At 39.5% G+C, this 24,489-nt stretch overlaps 1 protein-coding gene across 6 annotated transcripts in view; it reads right to left on the bottom strand.

The window, feature by feature from the left end:
- Positions 1–24,489, bottom strand: part of rgs19 (regulator of G protein signaling 19) — a 116,598-nt gene that overhangs the window by 57,373 nt on the left and 34,736 nt on the right. The window contains exon 1 of one of the 6 annotated variants that reach the window (XM_060836059.1): positions 1,448–1,526. The exons of 3 other annotated variants lie outside the window; for them this stretch is intronic. The gene's annotated coding sequence lies outside the window, so the exon portion shown is untranslated. Of the gene's footprint in view, positions 1–964; positions 990–1,447; positions 1,527–24,489 lie in introns of those variants that run through there. 2 more of the 6 variants (XM_060836063.1, XM_060836061.1) reach the window with 2 other exon arrangements.

Raw genomic sequence — 24,489 nt, 5'->3', positions numbered from 1 at the left:
GTTAAAAGGCATATGGTGTTTTGGCTTTCATGAAAAGGGGGACTGAGTTTATGAGGGGTCATAATTTTAAGGTGCTTGGCGAAAGGTATAGGGGAGATGTCAGCAGTAGGTTCTTTACGCTGAGTGGTGGGTGCATGGAATGCACTGCCAGTGGTGCTCGTAGAGTCAGAGACCTTAGGGACTTTAAGTAACTGCTGGACAAGCACATGGATGGCAGTAAATTGAGGGGTGTGTAGGTTAGGTTGATCTTAAATTAAGATAATTGCTCGCAACAACATTATCGGCTGAAGGGCTGTACAGTGCTATACTGTTTTATGTTCTAAATTTTCACCCCTGTACCTATCCTGAAACAATAGCTTATTGCCTTTTACTTTAATTATTTAACCTATTCTTAAGTGTTGATATTACCTCTAGTTCAATCACTAACTTTGGTACTGAATTTTACGGCCCTACAAATTTATTATGCAAAAAGCTGCTTGATCCCAAATCTCTTACATGTCATCTGGTCATCATCAAACATGCGTAAACAACTGTATCAAATCAGCTGTTACATCTCCACTGTTCTGATAAAAAGAACCTCAATTCTTCAAATCTTCCTTTATATTTGCATTTTCTCACCCCAGAGAATCTGTTTTCTCTCATCTAATTGCTTCAATATACTTCCAAAAGCACATAGCTGAAAATTATACATTCAAATCATGTTCTGAGTAACGTTTTAAATAGATTCAACATGACACCCTAACTTTTACATTCAATATCATTTAGCATAATATCCTGCAGAAGCTATTTTTACTGTTCTTATTCATTTCAGAAGCTTCTTGCAAATCTGAATTCCCAAATGCCTTGCACTTCTGCAGAAGCCAGCTTTTAATATGTATGATTTCAAAACAATTGTTTTGCCTTTTATTACTAATGTGAAGTACTTGACATTTACTTACATTGGACTCCACATGCCATAGCTTACCTATTCCACCATTATTCCAATATTCCCTCAAACCTTCCTTTGATCTTCCGATTATTTAGTATGCTTTCTATTTTAATATTTTCTGCAAATTTGAGCGTCGTTCATTGTAGTCTTATCTGCAAATCATTGATGTTTACAGTGAACAGTGATTCTAGAAGAGTCTGCTATAAATTTCAGACCATTCACAGAAACTGTCCTTAAATCTGATGTAAACATTATTTCTGTCATCAGAGTATGACATAAAATGCAAATTAATGATACATTTCAGCATGTTTACAGTAAGCTTGTGAAAAGAGCCCTCCAAACAACTTCATGAAAATTTAAATACACCTTTGCTGCTGCAGAAATCTTTGAAATGTAAGGAAACATGCAGAACTTCCATGGCCAAACAAAATATATCTTACTCAAGTGAGGGTATTAAATCAAGTAACAATATTAGCTTTTGTTCAGAAAAGCACTGAAGCAGAGGAAACACCAACTCACCAACTTTCTGATTGTTGCAGCACATTGCAGTCCCTGAAAATGATCACACCATTAAAACTTTGAGGTGGGTTTCCATAGGCTCGCAATTTGTTTTCTGGTTCATATGCAGATTTTTGTATTACTGTATGCTTTTAAATTCTATTTCATCATTATTTGATTTGAATGTTGATTTTGATAATCTGAATTTAAAAGTCAGGTGCAAAAATTGATTGAAGAATCCTAACTTCAAATTGGAATTTGTCCTCTGGAGAGCTAAATTGTTACTGGAGTTGCATTAAAGATGGATTTGATTTTTATCTTCAGTATTTACTTCAGTTATATAATTAGCATCATTACATCATGGATTTTATGTTGCTTGAGCATGCAAAAGTATGGAAATCAAACTTCAGTCAACCTGCATCTCATATTGCCCAATGGAAAGGGATCAAAATAATTTATTTGCTTATACTTTCCCGCAGCACAATAGTTCCTGGTAAAACTAATTTTAATGTCTTCTTTCTGCAAAGGGCTCTATGGAACATTTCTCTTGAATTCACAACAAGGTCTTTGTTTCTATCAGTATCCAGCAACGGTTTATCTTCTTGTACATATAATATCTAGTACTTGATTATTGTTACTCTGAAGTCAATTGCTCACAAAGGTCACGGAATTAAAGAGTATGAGTTCAAGTGCTATTGCCAACATGAAGACATACTTGCACTGTGATGCCATAAGTGCAGGTTCAATTCCATTACCGGCTAAGGTTACCAGGAAGTTACCATTATCTCAACCTATCTCTTCTCCTAAGGCGTGGTGACCCTCAGGTTAAATCACCAAAAGTCATTTCTACTACAAATAGTACTGAGGGAGTGTTGTGCTTTTGGAAGTGCTGTTTTTCAAGAAACAGGAAAAGTAAAACAAAAGTCACATGTCTTGAAAAGGAACAGAGGATTTTCCTGAACACCTCAAATGCCATTACCACAAAAACCTGTCCATTCATTTAGTAATCTGTTGCATTTGGGATCTTTCTCTCTACAATTTAACTGCCATGTTTATTAATGGAACAGCATCTACATTACAAGCAATCTGGTCTGAGAATGTAATTAAGCCCTACCTAAATATTCAGACTGCAAACGAAAGCTGGAAAATCGCTAAGATCGCAGTGTACAATCAACCCACACTTCCAATGCAGCTAACATAAAAACTTCATGCTGCCCATTGACTTACAGGATTGAAGTCTGCAGCAAGTATAAAGGGGCTGTTGGGTAGCTGCAGAACCAAGCAGGTAATACAAGATTTTGACAGGCTAACATGATAAACTAAACAATATTATAAACAGGCAGAAAATAATCTTTGAGGGAAAACTTGCAAGAGTTGGGATGGGGGGCATTTTCAGAATGGCAACCTGTAACTAGCAGACTATATTGAAGATTAGGGTTGAGGTCCCATTGGCTCGAGAAGTATGATACAACATCTCTGAACATGCTGATTACAAAATATCTATATTGCTTCTTCTATCAAAATATATCAAGAAAGTTACTCTTTATCACTTTTTACAGAGGAGGCTCTTATGGTACAGTAGTAGTGTTCCTACCTCTGGGTCATTCAGGACTCACCAGCTCCAGCTGTATACCATAATATTTGCAAACAGGTTAATTTAAAGTATTTCTTTAGAAAGGAGGTTTGGTGGATGAACTCTATTCCAACCACAAACCGCTGGTCGTCAGTACTGTAGCAAATGAAGTGTGTAAAAGGGAAGATCCTCTATCTTTTGGGTTCAGGAGGTTCTTCAGATAGACATTGTGCACTAACTGGAGCAGATTAATACCAATCGTCAAGAAACTGGAGACAGTGCTGCAAGTAATTTAGTGACTCATGTGTGAGCCAAGGCAACTGAATGGATCGAGAAATGTCATACTCTTGAGTTAAGAATATCACACATTGCTCAGGACACAAGTGTGCAATGTACCTATCATCCATGATTGATGCATGTTTGACTTTAAAAGGGACCCTAAGGGCAATTTTTTAACATAGAGGGTAGTGTGAGTATAGAATAAGCTGCCAGAGGGGCTGGTCGAGGCTGGTACAATTACAACATTTAATAGGCATTTGGATGGGTATGTGAATAGCAGGATATGGGCCAAATGCTGAGAAATGGGACTAGATTAATTTAGGATAATTTAGGTTGGAATGGATGAGTTGGACCATAGGATCTGTTTCCATGATGTATGACTATGCCTCTGACTGTTCCACTATTGGTGGCCTTGCCTTCAATTGCTTGGAATCTCTTGAACAAAGCTTTCTACCTTTGTTTCTCCCCTTCCTCTTCTATCGCTTTCCTGAAAACCTATCTCTTTATCCAAGTGTTTGGCCATTTGTCCCAATATAGTCTTATAGTGCTGCTGTGAAGCACTTTGGGATGTTCTTAATATGTTAAAGGCACTAGGTAAATATAAGCTGTTGTTGCTGTCATCTACACCGACAAGCTACACAAAATATGGTCCAGTTCTGCATACACCAGAAAAGGACATGCACAGTGTAGACATTTACAACCTAAAACCCCAACTGCAATACAAAGAATATGGCTTTAATGAAATTGCTTTTTCAGGTGTCCTTTTTTAATGAGTTCTATCTTAAGTTCTTTCCTCTTGAAAATTTTTCAGTCAATAGCATCCTGGATATAAGATGATACCAACTCCCTCCTGCCACCACCACCCCCACCCCCACACCCACACGCAGATACAAAGTCCACCATACATGATGCATATGTATTATTTTAAAATAATGGCTTTAACATGCTCAGCATGAACATGTATTTTCTTTTTGAAAAGCAGATACTGCAGACGCTTGACATCTGTTGTAAAAATAGAAAATGCTGGAAATTCACATCAAGAAACAGACATGGAGAGAATCAATGACTTTTGGTACCTGATACATTGGCTGGAATCTACTTCCTGGTATATTGTAGTTGGTGTTTGAGGCTGGAAGGGGACTTGTTCCTCTTGGCCCACAAGGAGCACTGTGGTAGTTCTTGTCTTTCCCTTGAAGCTGTTCTCACCTTACATCAATGCTGAGTATCTCAGATCTGGCAAGCCTGACCACCTATATAGAAGGGGCATTAATCTAAGCTTGGAAGCACACTGACAGACTACCCTTCTTTACCTCAGTAACATGTTTCGTACTGCGCCAGGTGAGTTGGATTTTACTCAGTGACGCACAGATAATTATTGTCCATCTAACCCTACCCATGCATGACAATTTCACCTAAGCACCCACTTTAATATCCTCATTAACTCTAGATCCCTCTGGATATTCCTGGGCTGCTGTGTGCATACAGCATTACATAGTTTAAATAGTTCAAAACAGTTGAGAAAGATATGCAAATTTCTCACAAGGTCAAATATCTTTTTCCTCCTATTCTTAATAATGTGTATTGTACTCTTGAACTGATGCTGTTGATCATTTTCTATCTGGTTCTTTTGCATTTCAATAGTCCTACTGGGATGTATTTACCAGCAGAATTGCTGGAAAAGACCAAGCTGTATTAAAATGGTTGGGGAGATGGGATATTTTACGACTACACTATAGAGAATGGAGGTCTTCTAAATGGCCTGTGTCAGCTCTCAGCTATTTTTGAGGCTGGACTCAGACAGTTTCCAGGATTGGAAGGCCAGACTCAATCCCACACCCAGCTCCCCAGATTGAAAACAGTGCTCGAGCGGCCCATTCCTTCAGTCTAACAACACTGTCGATCCACCTACAGCACATGGACTGCAGTAGTTCAAGGAGGCAACTCTCTACCATCTTCTCAACACTGTTAGGAATAGCCAGTAAATACTGGTTCAGCACCGAAACCCATGTCCCATGAGCGAATTTTAAAAAATAATCTGCTGAGTTGGTAAATTTTTGAATTTGAGTTTTTGCCTCATTAGCCAAACTCCTCTCACCTTCTCAATGCCCTCCCATCCACCAACTTCCCAAGCCCGCATTTAACCTCCATGACCTCTGTGTCTACAAATGCCCACTCAGCCTCTGTGCACAATGTACAGAATGAATGAGCCATATAACAACAGCAATTCTCAGAATAATCATGAACAGAAATACCAATTCAGAAACTGCTTTTAAAGGACTGATGCTCCTGCAATATTATAAATGTGTCAATCAGACACTGAATACAGATATAATAGTTTCAATATCAGGAGCTGTACCCTGCTTCACTATTTTTAATCTTGTCCAAATAAACATAAAACACAGACTTGTTTGACTCTCAGCAAATTCTTACAATATTCTCCTTTGTGGGAAGAAGACTGACTCTTGATTTGAGTTCTTTAATTTCCACTGTTAAGTAATCATGATGTAAACAAAAACATCCTCAAAGGTTCACTGTCACATTTTTATTTTTCATAAGCATTTGATTATTTTTAATTTATTGAAGCATTTTCCCACACGCTTGCATTTTCTACACAAATAGACATAATCATCTTTTTTTTTGGTTGTGCATTACTCTCAGCCGGAAGCATTTGGGTGCAGACCTTGTTCCTTGACTTGGGCACATAAATCCGAATTTAAATTCCAATCAAGTATTGAGAGAGCATTCAAAGGTGCTACTTCTGAGATGAGATTTAATCCCTTCTGTCTTTCTATGTGAACATATCTCACTCCACTGTTCAATAAATGGTACTTTTTTTTAGTACCTGACCAGTATTCTTTTCTCATCTAACATTCCAAAAGACCTGGTTATTAAATTTGTTTGCTGTTTGCAAGATCTTGCACAAGTTGGGTGCCTGTTTCTGTAAGTAACAACAGTAACTTTACTGAAAAATAGCCATGAAGTCCTTGATACATTGGACAGGTTTGAAGCACTTCATATAATTGAAAGTTCTTTTTCATATTTTTGACTTGAAGCAGGGATCTCCATTTCATAGTGATTGGCCACACTGTTTCTTGCATAGAATTTGTTATAACTCCACTTGTTTCTTAAAGCAATGTATCATAATCTTATTTTTTAAACAATTTTAGTCATGCGTTTGGCTTTCAATTCAATTCCTCACTGTATTTTCAACAATTTTGATGCTAAGGGAAAATATTTCTTGTGTTGGTTAGTATTACAGTAAACACAAACATAAAAGGAAAATTTCATTTTTCATGACTCATAACATCATAAATACAATATTGAAAACCTAAATTACTACGTAATAACTAACATAAGTATAACTTTAGTAATCCTATACTCATACAATGGTGCAAATAATTACAAATGCTGCAAGATTGCATCCATTCTCTAAACCACGAATGCAGCACTCCATTGTGATAAAGGGATTGGTGATTACCTCATAAGAAATCTTCCTGCTCCTTATGATGCCTTTCACGCATAGTAACGACTTGCCCAAGTTTCAATCATTACAACTCATTCATATTTTTGTGGTAGATAAACACACATTTCCTTTCCTTCAATTTACAAATTTAAGGTTTAACTTTCCAAAAGGCTTGGGTGCATAACAACTCATAGCACATTTTTAAGAACATTTATTTGGAGCCGGATCGAAGGGCTGAATTGCCTACTTTGAGTCTCAATTCCTATGTTCCTAAAAGAGCCTGAATAATTGCAATTCATAAGAATTTTGTTGAAGTTGACAACTGTTTCAAAGATCAGATCTCATGGCACTTTGTTGATTTGCTGCTCACTGGTTTCTGCTGGGATTAGGCCTCATACCACAGTGACTCAGTGGTTAGCACTGCTGCCTCACAGCACCAGAGTCCTAGGTTTGATTCCAGCCTCAGATGACTGTCTGTGTGAAGTTTGCACATTCTCCCCATGTCTGCGTGGATTCCTTCGGGTGCTCTGATTTCCTCCCACAGTCCAACGATGTGCAGGTCAGGGTGAATTGGCCATGCTAAATTGCCCATAGTGTTAGCTGCATTAGCCAGACGGGGGGGGGGGAGGTGGGTCGATGTGGACTTGTTGGGCTGAAGAGCCTGTTTCCATGCTGTAGGGAATTGAATCATAACTTGTTTCTCAAGCACAGTAATGTGTCATTAAATAGCCTTAACAATTTACTTACAAGATTTTCCAGGAACATTTTCCTGCATTGTACTGAAATTTACTTTATATTGTTTTGCATCTTATGTTATTCTGACTGTCCATCAGTTATCTCTGTCTAATGAGGGTTGATTTTCTTTAGTGTGAATGGAATTTTAACACCTAAAAATATGCACACTAAAGTTATGTCAAATGCTAAGATTGCAAAGTTCTGAAACCAATGGCAACTTTTACCTTTGTTCTGACTTTGCCACCATGTGCTTTTGCCCTCACAATAATTCTTTAATTTCTTCATATTTGTTACAACTGAGTTTTACAGTGTTCTTCAACAACCAGCGATAATCGATAATAGGATTCCAGTTTGTCATATAAATCTCGAAACCTTATTTTCTCACAGACATTTCTTACAATGTTCTCATGTTGAATATACATTTTGTGCAACTGTATAGCAGCATAAGACTTAGTGGCATAACTAACCCTATTGAATCTGTTCTGCCATTCAAAGAGGTCTTGTCTGATTTAATAAATCACTTTTCTGCCTTTATCCCTATAACCCTTCCTGATTAGAAATCTGTCTTCAAATACCTTCAAGCATGCAGGTACAGCAGGTAGTGAAGAAAGCTAATAGCATGCTGGTTTTCATAACAAGAGGAATTGAGTATAGAAGCAAAGAGGTCCTTCTGCAACTGTACGGGGCCCTGGTGAGACCACACCTGGAATACTGTGTGCAGTTTTGGTCTCCAAATTTGAGGAAAGACATTCTGGCTATTGGGGGAGTGCAGCATAGGTTCACGAGGTCAATTCCCGGAATGGTGGGACTATCTTATGCTGAAAGATTGGAGTGGCTGGGCTTGTGTACGCTTGAGTTTAGAAGGCTGAGAAGGGAACTGATTGAGACGTATACGATTATTAAAGGATTGGACATTCTGGAGGCAGGAAGCATATTTCCGCTGATGGATGAGTCCCGAACCAGAGAACACAGTTTAAAAATAAGGGGTAGGCCACTTAGAACAGAGTTGAGGAGAAACTTCTTCACCCAGAGAGTGGTGGGTGTGTGGAATGTTCTGCCCCAGAAGGCTGTGTAGGCCAAGTCTCTGGATACTTTCAAGAAAGAGTTGGATAGAGCTCTTAAGGATAGTGGAATCAATGGTTATGGGGATAAAGCAGGAACAGGATACTGATTGAGGCTGATCAGCCATGATCATAATGAATGGTAGGGCTGGCTCGAAGGGCAGAATGGTCTACTCCTGCACCTATTGTTTATTGTCTATTGTCTATACTTTTGAAGGTTGGTTACAATAATTGCCACTAAAATGTGAGATTCAATTGGATTCCTTGTTTCTTAGCAAAATTTGGTAATGCACATGTATTTTATAAATTGAATCACCGAAATTGGAATATACATTGCAGTTATTCATGGCAAACACTAGAACGGTAAAATTGAATCAGGTAACACAGGTAAAAATAATGAAAAATGAACAAGACAACGTCAGTGTTAGAAATGGAAATCAGAACAGACTCTTTCGAGTCTGAATGATAATAATATGTTGCTGTACTTATTTTTAGGGCTAAAGAGAGATGTCTCAAGGTCCTGAAAAGTAAGGGTTCTAACAGAATTGGTTTATTTTCAAATTCAATTATTTCCTTCTCTCCATTCAGCAGTTTAGCAAATCCAGCAGCTTGTTGTAAAACTTGTAAAGCAGGTGAAATCAGAGGCTGGCAACTTCATTAAGATTTAACTTGCTAGCTTGCCTCCTAATAGTGGGTTGGCTATCTGTCCCCTGCGCCTTTGTTAACCGTGGAAATGGGCAGTTTGGGGTCAAGTTCCAGATTTTTGCAACTTTAGGATTGGACACAACCTCAATGCACATATTTTTAAGTTAAAATTCAGCTCACACTGAAGAAAACCAACACACTGCCACACATTTTGCACCAAATAAAGGCGACCTAAGTCTCTGAAGTTAACATAAGAACATAAAATCAAAAGAAATATTTGTAGGTCATTTAGCCCAGCTAACCTTTGTCACCATTCTGGAAGATCAATTGTGACCTTAATGCTACTTCTTTGTCTATCTTCCACAATCTTTGATTATTCTACAAATCAAGGATCTACATAAAATCAGCCTCCACTTCTTCACTGCTCTCTGTGGGAGAGAATTCTAAAGACTGGATGCTGCTGTGATAGAGGCAATATGTTTGGAAATAAGGTAGGAAGTGTTTAGAAAACAGCAGTGCAGAGCTAAGCAGACAGTGAGAGAGTGTAATGACCTTTGTAGTGACTAAAAACTGCCAAAACCACTTCCCAGAAGCCAATCGCCTGAATCATGTGACAAGATTTCATGTGTTATGATTTTCACTGTAACAAAGTAAAATCAATTCAGATGAAACATTAATTAATAGACAACTAATACACTAAAGAAAAGATGCATTCCCATTAACTAACTAACACACTGCTGAAATATTTATTATTCTTTTATAGATTAAACCACACTCACATGAGTGGGAGCAACCTGGAAAACTGCATTCCAAATGCTCATCAGCTATTCAGGAGGCTCTCTTCTCCCTGTCAGGCAAATCTTCCAGTATCCTCAACCAACTTTAAAAGACAATATCCAGCAATTTCTTATAGAGTCATACAGCACAGAAACAGGGGTGATGAGGACACCACTAGCTCAGCCAGTGTTTATTACAGGAGAAAGTGAGGTCTGTAGATGCTGGAGTCTCAGAACTGAAAATGTGTTGCTGGAAAAGTTGATTCCTGATGAAGGGCTTATGCCCGAAACGTCAAATTTCCTGTTCCTTGGATGCTGCCTGACCTGCTGTGCTTTTCCAGCAACACATTTTCAGCATTTATTACATCCCTACTTGCTTAGAGGGCAATTAAGAGTCACATTGCTGAGGGACTGGTGTCACATGTAGGCCAGACTATGTAAGGATGGCAGTTTCCTTCCCTGAAGGACATTAAGGAACCAGACGGGTTTTTTTTAACAATTGACAATGGATTCATGGTCATCACGAGACTCTCAATTCCAGATTTTTGTTAAATTCGAATTCCACCATCTGCCATGGAATCCAGGTCTCCAAAACATTACCTGGGTTATCAATCTAGTGATAATACTGCTAGGCCTATATCCCCCAAATCCTTTCTTATTCATATATCCATGCTGATTTCTTTTAATTGTTGTAATTGTGCCAGCCTCCACCACTTTCTCTGGCAGCCATACAAGAACCACTTTTTCACAAATATCCAAAAGTTCCATCTTTTCAAACGAATAACGTTTTCATCAGCATTCTGTTTGGAGGCTAAAAAAAATCCTTTTCTATACATTTTACACAACAATTGTTTCAGTCTCCCTCTCTAGGCCTTTGTGTCTGTATGCCTATGTCCAGAAAACCAGGTGCCCTCTTTTTGCAAGAAGGTATGCACACTTGCACTTGAGGCTCGAAAGGACTTGGCTGCTTTCCTCATGATAACCAAATCATTGGGCCAATTTCCCAGTGCAGTTTAGGATGATCACACTATCTTCATTTACCTATTTCATTTTAAAGAATTTTTACAAATCATCCCATAAGATGTACTTTCTAATTGCAAATGTAACAACAGATATCTGTAAAAATCTTAACAGTTCTGCTAACATAATTGATTCTGCTGTCCCCACCCCCAGCACGGAAATGTCATTTCTCCAAAGTTCTGAGCGAGACATGAATGCACCTCTAACCACTACTGCACTGGGTTTTGCCATAATAGTCTTTATCTCAAGAGCCGAAGCAAGATCTCTTTCTTCTTGACGTCATCCTCTAAAGATTACATGCATTATTGACAAACAAAGAGTCCTTGCAAAACTAATGGGATTTTAATTTTGACACACTAAAAGTGTTGCAGATGAGAAACCGAGACAGTTGAGTAGCGCATTTGCCGGTACGTTTTTAAACAGGCAATAGCATCCGATATCTGGGTTCGCTAACCAATTAGCTCGAGCACGCATGATGACGACTGAAGTGGTTGATTTCAGCAGATCTATTCCAACGGATCCGGCAAGAATCAAACATATTGCATAAAGTATTGCATAAAAGTGTTACGCAAATGATTCCACAGAACCTGAGACTGCATCAGTGAACTTTAACATTGCAAGACACAACTTTGCTTTAAAACTTGCTCGCTAGACACAAAAAAAATCAGGGTTGACCCTTCACCCCAGCACTAAGATTGCACTACATTCTGAAAGGCACTGTCTTTTGGATGGGACTTTGAGTTCAGGTCCTATCCACCTATATTGGTGGATGTAAAAAAAATCCATAACACTACTATGAAGGGCAGCAAAGTTATCACCCGTCTTCTGGTTAATACACTATCTTTAAATCAATAACTGGACGTTATTTCTAGCCGTTTGTGGGCGTTTTCTCTCTGTGTTTCCTGAATTACAACAACGTTTACACGTCAGAAGTACTTCATTGGCTTCGAAATGTTTGGTGCTCATGAAAAGCACCACATAAATGCAAGTCCTTCACACAATGAAAGTATAGTTCAAATGTGCAAAACTTCAAGGTGTTGAAAATGACTTCCAAAAAGTAATCTTCAAGGTACAGAAAGCAATCTCTCAGAGCAAGCCTAGTGTGTAAAAGCCTTTCACTTCAGCAAACAAGCAGGCGTGAAGTCTGAACAGGAATAGGATTTTTTCTGTCTGTCACATTTATTCAGCACCATCAATTCTCGCAGTCCTTCCCCATTGCCTTCACAGGCATGTTCAGGAAGCCCAAGAAACCCAGGGACTCAGAGGTAAATTCCAACATTCAAGTCGAAAGAGCTGCTTCTCGTCTTTTTCTCTAATACACATGAGCAACTACCTCTCCTGAACATAATGGAGTTAAAGTAGTCAGTTTTCTGACACACTGTCAATTTGTGCACCTTTAATTAGTTGCCGAATCCCAAATGCACTGACATTTTAAAATTGAAATTTTCCGGAAAAACAACCTTTCCTATTCACGTTTTAAGAATGAAGCATGAATCAAAGGCAAATTGCATCTCCCCTTTAGAATGTGTAGTCTCCCTTTAAATCGTCTCAGTGCTACCAAATTACCACGTCACCAATATGGAAGCTGCCAGTAACAAAGTGTCACTGGTAGCTCACTGGTCATATGAAAATTTGACACAAACTTAAATTTCATTAGAACAGTACAGAAAATGCCATTAATAACTTTATCACCGCTTTGGCTAGAACGTCTCGATCAGTACGTGTGATTTATTCTGCCAAAACTAGATATCTCTGATTATGGTCTTTTCTCAAGCTGTCATCAGCCTTGCAAATACATAAAGAGATGTGATATAGTCCGAATTAGTGATCTTGATTGATTGTGTAAGCACATAGTTGAGGTAACTGCATTTTACATAACAGCTTTTCAGTTTAATTTGACTAGAAAATGAAACGATATTTAAAATCGTGTTTGTTAAAATTTAAGAAAAGCCATGTTTTGATCTAAATTGATCATATTAAGGAAAATGTGAACAAAAAATAGTTCACATACTGTACTATAATAATAGATCTTGCTGTACTATTAATTTGATTGCAATTTTTTTAAAGATTAGATTACTTACAGTGTGGAAACAGGCCCTTCGGCCCAACAAGTCCACACCGACCCGCCGAAGCGCAACCCACCCACACCCCTACCCCTACCCCTACATTTACCCCTTACCTACGGGCAATTTAGCATGGCCAATTCACCTAACCCACGCAGACACGGGGAGAACGTGCAAACTCCACACAGTCAGTCGCCTGAGTCGGGAATTGAACCCGGGTCTCAGACGCTGTGAGGCAGCAGTGCTACCGTGCTGCCCTTATAGACGACAGACCTGAGGCTGATGAATACTGATGGTATGGTATATTATACATGTTATTACTCTCATCCATATGCTGGTATGGCAAAGCAAGGCAACAATTCACCAGTAATTTTGCATCAGAAGCATTTTGCTAACTCATTAACCAACCTTTGCATAGGAAACCACAATGTTTGCACCCAGTTCCTCTTTCAGTGTTTCTCACAAAGTTCTGCTGTAGTGCACACATCGATATGATAAGTTATCTGATAAATGTGTCAGTTTTTCTGAATGTTGTTAAACGTTAGAATATGTTACTGCAATCAAGTTAAAATGACCAGAGTTTTGAATTGTCTTCTTTCTCACCTGCTAAAGTTAAGGAATTAATTAAAGTAAATGGAAAATTGATGAAACATTTTCCAATAAAAGGGCTGTAGAAATGCAGAATAGTTTAACAGCAAGGCTGATTGAACAGAGTCAAGGCAAGGCTTTGAAAATAAAAGCAATACTGGATGTCTGAATTTAAGTTAAAGGGTGGCGCAGTGGCTCAGTAATTAGCACTGCTGCCTCACACAACCAGGGACCTGAGTTCATTCCTATCCTCGGGCAACTGTCTGTGTGCAGTTTGCTTGTTCTCCTCATTTCTGCATGGGTTTCCACTGAGTGCTCCAGTTTCCTCCCACAGTCCAAAGATGTGCAGGTTTGGTGGATTGACCAAGTCAAATTGCCCATAGTGTCCAGAGATGTTTATATTAGGTGTGTTAGCCATGGGGACATGTAGGATTACAGGGAAAGGGTAGGGGGATGGCTCTGGTTGGAATGCTCTTCAAAGGATCATTGTAGACTTGTTGGGCTGAATGGTCTGTTTCAACATTGCTGGGATTCTTAAAAACAAAATTCCAGAAAACATTAGAGATATTCAGCACATCTGGCACCATCTATAGTGAAAAAAATGTCTAATGGGTCAGATTTTACAGGGTGCCTTTTGCTCACCCCTACTAACCTCACCCACAAGAAAAGCTGGTATTAAACCAACTGACTTGCAGATCCTGCAGTTTCAGGATGCAATATCGAGTTCAATAATTTTAGGGCTTGAACACCTTCTTCCATGTCCATATCCCCACACATCAGACCTTGCCATCACATGGATTTCACCACAGCCAACCCATTTTCACCCACTCATGGTTCCCATTAGCAGATTTTCTTTTTTGCACCACCCAGGGCCTCTGCCCCTCCCAAATGATGTCCCTCTGTACACCAACGTGGTGAGAGGAAAGAGCCTTCCCACAAACACCCAGCTGCCAGTGCCCTGAAGAAGAGCTTATGCCCGAAACGTCAATTCTCCTGCTCCTTTGATGCTGCCTGACCTGCTGCGCTTTTTCAGCAACACATTTTTCAGCTCCTTGCTACCCAGAACCTCAATCAGGCATTTCACTACCCAGGGCTCCAATCAGGCATCTAATCACCCAAGGCCCCAGTCAGCCATCTCATGACCCAGGACCTCAATCAGGCATCTCACCACCCAGGGACCCAGTCAGGTATCTCACTACCCAGGGACCCAGTCAGGCATCTCACTAACCAAGGCCCCAGTCAGCCATCTCATGACCCAGAGCCCCAATCAGGCATCTCACGACCCAGGACCCCAATCAGCCATCTCACTAACCATGGCCCCAGTCAGGCATGTCACTACCCAGGGCTCCAGTCAGACATCTCACTACCTGGGGCCCTAGTCAGACATCTCACTACCCAGAGCCTCAGTCAGACATCTCACTACCCAGAGCCTCAGTCAGGCATCTCACCACCCAGGGCCCCAATCAGGCATCTCACTACCCAGGGCCCCATATGAAACAGTGATTTGCATTTTCTGGACTCAGCACTGAGTTCACAATTTTATTTTATAAACCAGCTGTTTGATGATAATGGTTCTTTGCAAATTTACATTCTGTTCAAGGTCCATTTTTTGTTTCTTTACTTGTCCCTTTAACATCTCCTCTTGCCTTGTGTCCCTTTAGTAATTGAATTTCTCCTGATTTCCACTCCATGGGAGACTTTCCACTTGTTTGGAAGAACACCCATCCCCCTTCTCTGCTGCTGTTCTTGCTTGAAACCTATGACATCTCTAACTTTCCAAAATCTCTCAAAAGATCATTGGCCTGAAACATTGGGCTGGAATTTACAGCTCCAGCCCCTAATGTGCCCCAAGCCAGCATTGCTGAGAGGATGTCACATTGAATTAAAGTCTGCAACCTTCCCACCCTTCCTGAACTGGATTCTCATAAAAAAGAGGGGGAGGATAAATGGATAAGGCACCCACGAGCCTACCTACCCTTAGGCATCCACTGCACACCCCAAGCTATTTGGAACCAATCACATTATTATTGCCAGGCAAATAAGTGGTCAGTGGTTAACAGACCAATCAGTTTCCTGTTAATAACCAAAGTTACATTTATTGTTGTTCTATGAGCTTAAGCTAATCTGCAAACTAAGCTTCCAGTACTGCTCAAACAAGCAGCTGTGTAAATAACACTTATAGTGAGCGCCAAGTTACTTCACTTTCAAAAGTGCAGTAATCCTTCAACAATCCTTGATTTTTAAGCCAGTTCTTATCCCATTTCAGTCCACAAACACAATACAGAAAACCAAAAAGATCCGATCATTACAAATGACAAGGTAAAAGGGAATATGTTCTAAGTCCTGTAATTGCATGGGTAGGTGCCACAGGAAGGGGAAGAGATGCTGTGGATGGTTAAGGACTGAATCAGGACTTCACCAGAGGAACGCTGTCTTTGGAATACTGAAGGAGAAGTGAATATTGATCAAAACCTTTATGAAATTCGGGTTGAACTGCTCTTCAGAAAGGGGATGCAGGGATAATAGTTAGAATCACAGTAATGAAGAAGATGTTTGATTCAGAAAAGTAGACTAAATGGTTTCTACTACTCAAAACATAGCTATGAAACTATGGCATATATCTTTTGGTATCTGCACTGACTATGAAGTAATGCCAGGGAAGTTTAAACTGAGTTGGAGTTAGAGATGGAGGCTTCACAGAATTTCAACTTACCTATTTGAACACTGATCCAGGAAATGTTTGAAATATGTACACCTGCTATAAATTCTGGCTAGCAATAAATGTGACCCCACTCACTCACACTGATTCCCCCACTCACTCACACTGATTCCCCCTCTCCCTCATCCACTGAAACCCAATTCAATCGCTGGACTACCAATGCAAACCCTGCAACACCAACTGCCTCTCCAATACAAGACACCCCTCTTGATATTCAAGCACCATCCCATGACTAGATATCTGGACTTTTGACACTTGATCCTCCCTACCCTTTACTCATCTGTCATCTACACCCCCTGCCATTCTACCATCCTGGTATTTGACTGCTACACTACTTCCTTAAATACTGCCACCTTAATCCTGGACTCACCTACCTGCCTTCCCATCTATTTACCTCCTTACCCACATACCTGCTACCTCACCCCCTTACGCATGTATCTGCTACTTTATCCCTATAGCCATCTATCCTCTGCTTTAACCCCCCCTTCCCCTACCCCCACTGACACATCTGCTCCTCTACTCCTGCACCTACATTCTTACATATTTCTCATCAGCAAAGAGACATTGGATCTTTAAACCCCAGAATATGGCAGCTACTGCTATTAAAAGGGGACATGGTTTGGCTTACTGAACAGATACACTCCATATTGTTCGGGAGGCCAAATTTAGAAGTTTTGGCCAGAAACATGGAGCTCTGGGGCAGAGGATGCGAACAGAAGCGGAGTGGCAATCCAACTGTGGTGCCATATCATGGAAGATTCAGCTGTATTGTTCCCTGGGATGCTTCATTCATGTTGACTAATATGCTGTTGAATGGTATGAATTTCCAGAAGCCATTGCTGCACATTGGTCTCAGCGGCAAAACAAATTACAGGGATGTTAGCCCAAAGTCTAACGCAGTACCATTTTAAAAAACATCCTAATTTCCTTTCAGTTGGATATTAATATACAGTTAGCCACTCATTTTATTGAATTTCTCATTCTAAAGATTACAACAAAATGTTTTTCATTTTATTGCGAGTATTGCTTGCAAGGTGAAAAATAGCACATGATTGCTAGCAGCACTGAATGTGCAGAATGTTCAAAGCTCCAAAATCTAAATGGGAGCAATTTTCATCTCAATTACCACTTCACTTACATCCAGCAACATACAAGAGTGAAAGAAACTGTGTGGAGGATTAACCAGACAACTTACAACTGCAATTCCACAAATCATGGGAATTGGGAGTGGGGCGCACTTTGAAAAGACCATTTCCTGCAATAAGAGATAATCCTCTCCTCTCAGATTAAATGCTTGGATGTTTTGGGAGTTTTTGTTGTGTGCAATATGTTGGGGCTGCTTATAACTTGACCACAGAATGCCTACATGAATGAACAAAAATAAAACAAATGTAACAGCATAGCCTCCCTTCTTAGCTATAAATCTTGAGTTGTAAGTGTGGAAAAAGCAACATCAACAATAACATGTATTTATATTGTGGCTTTAACATAGCACAATGTCCTAAGATGCTTCACTGGAGGGTTAATAAGCAAAATTCACAAAAAAGGATATTAGGACATATGATCAAAACCTAGGTCAGATGCAGGTTTTAAACACTGTCTTTAAAAGAGGGAGGATACATAGCAAGAGGGCAAGGCTTAGGAAGTGAAATTCAAAGTTTAGGACCACCAATGTTGGATCAATTAAAATCAGGGATGCTCAAGGCCAGAGTGGGAGAAGCACAGATATCTAAAAAGATTTTAAGGCCTGTGGAGATTATAGAGTTAGGGAATGGCAAGGCCATGGGGAGGGTTTGAAAGCAAGATGAGGTTTTTAAAATCAAGGCATTGCCTAACCACTGTATACCATTTAGCAAAGAAAAGATGAGTGAACAAGATTTAGTGTGAGTTGTGATACATGCAGCAGAATTTTGAAGAATCACAAATTTGCAAAGAGAATAATATAGGAGACTGGCCAGGAGTTAGCTGGAATAATCAAATCTGGATGTAAGAAAGTGATAGATGAAGATTTTAAGAGCAAATTAGCTGAACAAGAGTGCAGTGCGACGATTTCCAGAAATAGGTAGTCGTGGTGATGATATGGATATGCTGTTGGAAGCTCATCCCACAGTTAAATATGGTACCAAGGTCATGAACAATCTAGTTCAGCCTCATAGTTGCCAGGGAGTGGGAGGGGCCAATCGCTAAGGAACAGAGTTTGTGGCAAGGACTGAAATGAATGGCCTTTAACTTTGATCATTTAGTTTGAGGAAATCTCTACTCATCCTGTAAGCAAAATTGAGACGTAATATGACAGCTGATGTTTCTTCATATAAAACTGTATTGATATTTCATAATCAATTCATTACTGTTCACTGTACATTACAATCAAAAACTGCTGAGATTTTCAACTGTGATGTAACTGGACTTTCCAAAGCCTGTTAAACTGTAATAGTGTGGACAGATCACATCTATCTTTTATGATCTTTATAAGTGAGGTGAAATATATGCAGAAAATATAATGAAATAATTATCTTATTCAAGAAGCTTATTTGCTGAGCAAAGGCTAAATTGTAGTACAACATGTAACAAAGAATTCATAAAATACATTTATAGACCAACTAATCAAGTTACAAACATGGAAACATGTGGCAATTATTTTATGATAAGGATAGATGATCAGATCCAGAAAGGAACGAAGAAATGGTGGACTGGATATCTAAAGGAAGGAATGTTAAATTAAAATTATATTAAAAATGCAAACCAATGCACCATTCCTACAGAGACCCAAGTACATTTAAATATTATAATTTAAATAATAATTGAGGACCCAAACCATGTAAGGAAAAATGTTGCATCTTCTGATGCTGAATTTAGCCTAACCTCGGAGTTGTCGTATTGTGGAAATGGTATTCTACTGAGTTACATAACCACACAACTAGAGAGGGCTTAAACTGAACAAGGTAGCTGAAAGCTTGGGTGGATGTTGTAAATCAAGGGGTAGAAGAGTTGAGGCAAGAGGGTAACATAATAATATGGGAAATGAAGGCCAGAAAATGCCAACAAGGACCAGGCAGTAAAAAAAAATCTCAAATAGTGTTACTGTTTTATTCTCCTTTAAGGAAGGATGTAAATATGTTTATGGGGGTTCAGAGGAGGTTTACAAGATTGATACGTAGAATACTCATTGCATTGTCTTATAAGGAAACAGTGAATAGTTTGGGCTTGTTTCCACTGAAGTTTGTAAGATTGGGGGATACCTTGATTGACACGTATACAATCCTAAATAGGCTTGACAAGGTGGATGTGGAGGCGATCTTTACTCTTGTGGGTAAGTCTAGAATTAGTTGGTTTTAAAATTAGGGGTCACCCTTTTAGAAGAATGTTTTCTCTCAGCAAGAGAATGCTTGGAAGGCATTGGGGGCGGGGTCAGTGAATATTTTTAAGATAGAGATACATAGAATTTTATTAGGCAAAGGAATTAAAGGTTATCATGACTGGATGACACTAGAATTTGAAACACAAACTATTCAGACAACCTTTTTGATTGGCAGACTAGGTTCAATTGCCTAAAAGGCCTTTCTGTGTACCTAATTTGAATGTTTGTATGGAGCTCCTGTCAAAAACAGATGGGAGTGCCATAAGAATGTGCAGATTGGGTGGGACTTTAGTTAAACATCAAACTGGAAAGGCTGGTGTTGTTCTCCTTGGTTTAAGGGAGATTGAGGGCCAATTTGATAGGCTTGTACAAGATTATGAAATGTTCAGATGAGGTAGACAGAGGAAAATGTTTTCCATGAACTGACAGTGCAAAGACCAAGCAACAGAGCTTTAAGATTTTTGGCAAGGGATACAAGAGGAGGAACCTTTTACACAACAAGTGACAACGATGTACAACTTGCAGGCTGTGAGGGTGGTGGAAGCAAAAACAGTCAACGATTTTGAAAAAATTTGGATAGACATCAAAACAGAACAAACATGTAGCATTACACATGGATTGTCTGCCATTTCTCAATTTCCCATTCTGGAATCTCACATCTGTATCTGCCATGGGTCCACATTTATCTTTGCTATTCATTTCTTTATTGCATACCTATAGAAGCTTTAATTTGGGCTGACATGTAGGAAACAACATTCACACCACAGAATTGCCAGGCACAGACCATCTCCGACAGAGACTGAGTCCCCATCTAACAATGTCCTGGGGTTGGCATTGAATAGAAATTGACCTGGACAAGCCCAATAAATACTAGTGTATCTCGTTGTGTCTCTGACAGTTTGTCTTGGCTCCTGTGCTTGCCCTGCTCCTCTAGGTGTTACCAACTGTCTGTTAGAATATCCTCCTTTAGCCTGCTCTTCCAGGTGTTACTGAATCTTAGGGTATCCTTCTTCAGCCTGCTCCGCTAGATGTTACCGACTGTCTGTTAGGGTATTCTCCTTCAGCCTGCTCCTCTAGGTGCTTACTGCCTGTCACAAAGTCCTCATTTTGCCTCCACTTCCAGGTGCTTCTGACTTCCTGTCTCAGGGATCTAGTTACATTAAACTTTGAGATGCAAAATTACAGCATACTATTCCTGGAACACAATGGAAATAATCTTTCACTGGGTTCCTACAATAAAGACAGCTTGGTCAGTTAGCTTAGTTACCTGGATAGTTTGCAATGCAGTGACAACAACAGCATGGGTTCAATTCTCATGCTGACTGATTTCCCCTGCTCCCTTTCCTAAGGTACGGTGACCTTCAGGTTAAACCACCACCAGTTGCCTGCCTACATGTCACTTTAAGTCTATGCCCTCTCATTTCTTGTTCTGTTCATGACTTTAAATCAATGATACTTCAACAAGAAACATGAGTAATATATTCTTTATGACACTTTTTTACTTTACATATACTTCCAGAAAGAACACAGTTTTAATGATAATACTTCAAACACTTCCTGGCATTTCAGCTAGCTTCTTTCTCCTTCCCCTGCCTATTTGAATCTTCCAGTGTCCTTTGCAAATTGCTCCATTCAGTTTCTGAATATCTTGAACCATTGTCCAGCCTAATTCAGCAACTCCTTTCATCTCTCCCAAGTCCCATCTCTCCGAATGAGAATCAATCCTCCCAAGATTCTGCATCATTGCTAACAGAAAACAGTCTCTTCCTCTAGTTTTCATAGAAGCTATCATTTCTGCCTCCTTCTCCATGTCTATATGGTGGTGCATCTTTGTCTAGAAAGCTAGGTGGCCCTCTTGTGTGTCAAGATTCAAAATCTCTTGTTTGATTTTCAATATATTATGTTATGGATCCATGCCTATATTATCTACCTGTTCAGGCACTCTATTTCATTATAAAGAATATTGTTTAAAATGTAAGCACCTATGAAATCTCATATTCATAACAAAGATAGTGTCCCTTGTGGCCACAGTTGCTGCATCAGTGGTTCAAATCGAATTACATAAGTCCTCAGATAGAACTATTGCAGTGATTTCTTGATATACCACTGCAAATTCAACAAAGAATCAACAGAAATCAACATCAATGGTTACTTGTATAGTTTCTGCAGAATTATCTTATAAATTTACATCAGGCGATTGGATGATCCCTGAGGAAACTACAGGAGAATACGTGTATTCAAACCTGAGTAGAGAAGTTCTTATGGTTCTACACTAATAGTAATGTCTCAAACAATCAACCAACACTGTTTTAAAACTATGGTTATCCAATTATTAATGATTTGGAGGAGCCAGTGTTGGACTGGGGTGGACAAAAATCACACAACACCAGGTTATAGTGCTGCTTCGAAAGCTAGTGCCTTCAAATAAACCCATTGAACTACAACCTGGTGTGTGTGATTTTTAACTTCATCCAATTATTAATTCCATTGTTATCTGTAGCAATTTGCTCTTTGCAAATGTCATTCCTGTTCATTTTTCTAATGATGACTGCACCTTAAACAATTCATTATGAATCTATTTAGAAATTTTTGAATTGTGACGAATGGGTCTTTCTTCTTGCTTTCTTCGCATTTTCTATAATGTGCACACCATTTTATATTGTTTCTGAAAAAAGTGGATGGTAGGAAATCTCTGCACAAGCAAACTCAAGAACAGAATTAGCAATAATCAATAAATTCATAATTGTGTATTACTGAAAAAAGATATATTTTGGAAATTTTTTATCTTGCACTCATAAGCAAAATTCACAAGTACTAAATTCAAGGAAAAACAATATTTATACTGTATTTTCTGTGAATTGTCCTTATGAGAGCAACACAAAAGCTTTCACAAAATGTGTCTTTTTTCAAATATACTCAAGCTCTGTCCAACAACATAGACCATAGAACAATACAGCACAGTACAGGTCATTTGGCCCTCGATGCTGTGCCAACCTTTTATCCAACTCTAAGATAAAGCGAACCTACATACCCTTCATTTTACTATCATCCATGTGCCTATCTAAGAGTTGCTTAAATGTTTCTAATGTATCTGACTCTACTACCACTGCTGGCAGTGCATTCCACACACGCACGACTCTTTGTGTAAAGAACTGACCTCTGACATCTCCCCTAAACCTTCATCCAATTACCTGAAAATTATGCCCCCTTGTGATAGCCATTTCTGTCTGAGAAAATGTCTCTGATGACTATTGACTTTATCCATGCCTCTCATCATCTTGTCCACCTCTACTGCGTCGCCTCTTACCCTTAATAAAAGCAAATTACTGCAGATGCTGGAATCTGAAACCAAAAGAGAAAATGCTGGAAAATCTCAGCAGGTCTGGCAGCATCTGTAAGGAGAGAAAGGAGCTGATGTTTTGAGTCTAACTGACCCTTTGTCAAAGCTTTGACAAAGGGTCAGTTAGACTCGAAACACCAACTCTTTTCTCTCCTTACAGATGCTGCCAGACCTGCTGAGATTTTCCAGCATTTTCTCTTTCACCTCTAATCCTTCTTTGCTCCAATGAGAAAGGCCTTAGATCCATCAACTTTTCTTCATAAGATACGCCCTCCAGTCCAGGCAGCATCCTGGTAAATCTCTTTTGCAACCTCTCTAAAGCTTCCACATCCTTCTGACAATGGGTTGACCAGACCTGAACACAATATTACAGGTGTGGACTAAACAGGGTTCCATAGAGCTGCAGCATAACCTTGCAGCTCTTAAACTCAATCCCCCTGCTAATGAAAGCCAACATACCATATGCCTTCTTAACAACCCTACCAAAGTTGGGTGGCAACATTGAGGGATCTATGGAAATGGACCCCAAGTTCCTCCACACTGCCAAAAATTCTGCCTTTAACCCTGTAATCTGCATTCAAATTCAATCTTCCAAAATGAATCATTTCACACTTTTTCAGGTTGAACTATATCTGTCACTTTCAACCCGGTTCTGCATCCTGTCAATGATCCATTGCAACCAACAACATCCCTCCACACTACCCACAACTCCACCAAACTTCATGTCATTGGCAAGCTTACTAACCCACCTTTCACTTCCTCATCCAAGTCATTTATAAAAGTCACAAAGAGCTGAGGTCCCAGAACAGATCCCTGCAGAACACCAATGGTCACTGAGCTCCAGGCTGAATACTTTCCATTTACTACAACCCTTTGTCTTCCATGGGCCAGCCAACTCTGTATCCAGACAGCGAAATTTCCCTGTATCCCATGCCTCCGTACGTTCTGAATGAGCCTACCATGGGGAATCTTATCAAACACCTTGCTTAAAACCATTTACACCACATCCACTGTTCTACCTTCATCAATGTCTTTTGTCACATCCTCAAAAACTTCAATAAGGCTTGTGCAGCATCATCTGCCCCTCTCAAAGCCATGCTGAGTATCTCTAGTCAATTTATGGTTTTCCAAGTACTCATAAATCCTGTCTCTCAGAATCCTCTCTAATAACTTGCCCACTGGTCTGTAATTCCCAGGAATATTCTATTCCCTTTCTTGAACAAGGGAATAACATGTGCCAACTTCCAATCATCTGGCACTACTCCACTGGACAGTGAAGATACAAAGATCATTGCCAAAGGTCCAGCAATCCCTTCCCTTGCTTCCTGTAGTAATTTTGGGTATATCTCATCATCCCAGGGGACTTATCTATCCTTAAGTTTTTCAAAATTTTCAGCACATCCATCTTCTTAACATCAACCTGTATGAGCATATCATCCTGTT

The sequence above is a fragment of the Hemiscyllium ocellatum genome, chromosome 15 (genome assembly GCF_020745735.1).
Source record: "Hemiscyllium ocellatum isolate sHemOce1 chromosome 15, sHemOce1.pat.X.cur, whole genome shotgun sequence".
Taxonomy (NCBI): Eukaryota; Metazoa; Chordata; class Chondrichthyes; order Orectolobiformes; family Hemiscylliidae; genus Hemiscyllium; species Hemiscyllium ocellatum.
Note: the sequence above shows the minus strand (reverse complement) of the source record. Positions and strands in the feature narration are given on the sequence as shown.